Consider the following 2,722-nt stretch of genomic DNA (forward strand, 5'->3'; position numbering starts at 1 on the left):
AAAGTAAATCAAGTACTAAAACATGGGTACAAGATCTTCAATCTTAACCTCACGCACCCTTATATTTTGTCAAATGTTAATGCTCTACAAACTTCTACTTGTTATATATATTTTATATGAATCTCTCTTTACTATACATAAAACTCTTCGCTTTTTGACATTGCTACACTCATTTCATTCTATAACATGTTTGCTTTGTGTCATGCTAACTAACATTATCAATGTAATATATTCATTTGGATTAGACCTGCTTCTGATTTTCTATACATCATACATCTCAATTTCATATTTTAGTCATTAATAACAACATTCAACAACTGAATGGATATGCTTATTTGGATTTCACCTGCTTCTGATTTTTCCATTTCAATACATGGTGCCTCATAATTTTATATTTGAAACATTAACAGCATTCAATAACTAAATGGAGATGATTTCATAACTTTAAAACTTAATTTTAATTTTTGGTTCTCAAATTTAAATTTACCATTATGTTAAATGTAGTCTCATTCTGCAAATTCAACTTCTTTTTGTGCCTTGACAATCTTGTTCAATGGGGCGTTTACTCTATACAATTCATTATAATTTTCTTAATTCTTAGAGACCTTAAAGACTTAAGCTGCAAATGGAAAATTTGTTAACCTACTCTCTTCTACTCTAGCATTTTTACGTTCTCTATGTGACCACACTGAGGATATTTAATTAATTTTTCCTGTAATTTTTTTACCAAATCTGTGGTTTTTGTTCCACAAATACATCTAACAAAACTAGGAAGCAATATTTCAAAACGTTGAACAGGTGAATTCCACTTTTGAAAGGAAAGATTTTGCCATTACATTATCTTAGCACCATGATCAGTACTTCTAAAATTTTAAATTTTTTATCTGGGAACATTTAAGTTTCCTACTTTCATATACTATACCTTGCAAATTAAGACATGTAACTTAAAGCTTGTCCCATGTAACTTAAAGCTTGTCCCATATGTTGAACATGGTCTGCTCAACATGTGTTGAACATTCCCTGAAAAAGATTTATATATTTTATCAAAAAAAATGTTTCAATTCCACAATCAATATTTGACACAAAGTCTTAAGATACCCATATGCCTAGTCTAATGGTAAGGATCTATTGTGCATTGGTAGGTAGAAAAACCAGGTCTCATAGCTAAGAAGACAAAATATGTAAGAATAGGTTCTTTTCATCTAGGTGGTGGGGCTTTCCTTTTTGAAAATAAAAGTAGGATTTGGATGTTATTTTTGCACGAACTGAAGACTACAAATCCAATAATGCTATAGCAAAATATTAAAAAAAACACAACTATGGCAATGGATTTATGTAAAATATAGTCATTGCTAGTCATTGCTACATGCGAATGAATCCCATAGTGTCTAGTTGGCTAGATACTTTCGGCTGGACAGCGATAAAAGATTATGTATTTGATTTCTCAATGTCATTGCTGATTACATATGACCGTCTCATATTCCTCATTAACACACTGCTCTGAAGTACTGTGTCTACTTGCTATTGCTCTATGCAATTGCTAGTGGTTATATCTTCTTTATAATCTGTAGTTTTCTTCTCGTCCTCCTACATCAAAGAAGTAAACATAACTTGGAGCTTGCTGCTACTTCTCTCGGCAACAATGGGATTCAAATTTTTTCCTGTGCACTCATGGTATTGTGAAATCTACCTAGCTAAAAGTGCTTATGATCATGATTGTAATTGTTACATTACCGATTCATTTATGAAGCTACTATCCTGACTATTATAAACTCAAATGTTAAGTTTTTGATGGATTGATGTCTTATAGATTCCTCATCTGAGGCCTGCTGAATACAGGGTGAGCAGGCTGAAGAGGAGCAGGAGCACTGTTAAGAGGGCCTATGGCAGGGTTCTGTCTCGATATGCTGTGCGAAAAAGGTATATTTTTGGTGATTGCTTTTTATAATACTGGTGGATCATCAGAGATGGAGGGACCCTATGCCGCTGATAATAGTTGGGCAAGTTCCAGTGGTGGATATAGTTGCAGGGTCTCTATGTAGATCAGCTTTGGCTTTTCCTGCTATGATTAATTGTAAATGAACTGTAATGGAACCAAATTATATTAAATTTTGTCTCGTCGAGAACAAATTCACTTTAGCTTTTGCAAGCTATTCAAACCCTCAAGAAAAGCCTGGAAGTGCTACTGTTCATCTTATGGGCCAATGAACAATTGACATTTCCAGTACAAATACAGTCCAACCAAAAGAAAATACATTATTGAAAAGATTTGCATATTGAAAATAAAAGATAGAAAATGGGCTAGGTTGAGTAGGAGGAGACTTGAATGGAATGGCATCTGGCTTCTAGAAAGGTTAATAGAGTTGAGTGGAATGGCCAGTCTAGTAGCTTTGTTTGACAGCCAATTTCAAGATCCTCTTAAACTTGTCAATGAAGTCTTGTGCAGTAAATTTGTCTTCCTCAAACCTTGTTAATCAAGTCCTGTGCACTAAATTTGTCTTCCTTAAACCTTGTTAATCAAGTCCTGTGCAGTAAATTTGTCTTCCTTAACTTCTTAATGAAGTCTTGTGCAGTAAATTTGTCTATATGCATTATGATTAGTGTGTGTCGCAGTGTTCATTTTAGTTTGAATAAGTGATTAACTTAAATATATTGGTTCTAAGGCTATATTATAGGATGCAGGAAATTTTGAATTTCTGCAAACGTTTGTAAGATTTTACTA

This window comes from Cupressus sempervirens, chromosome 4, assembly GCF_028749045.1.
Source record: "Cupressus sempervirens isolate cs-2001-9-10 chromosome 4, ASM2874904v1, whole genome shotgun sequence".
NCBI classification, from domain to species: Eukaryota; Viridiplantae; Streptophyta; class Pinopsida; order Cupressales; family Cupressaceae; genus Cupressus; species Cupressus sempervirens.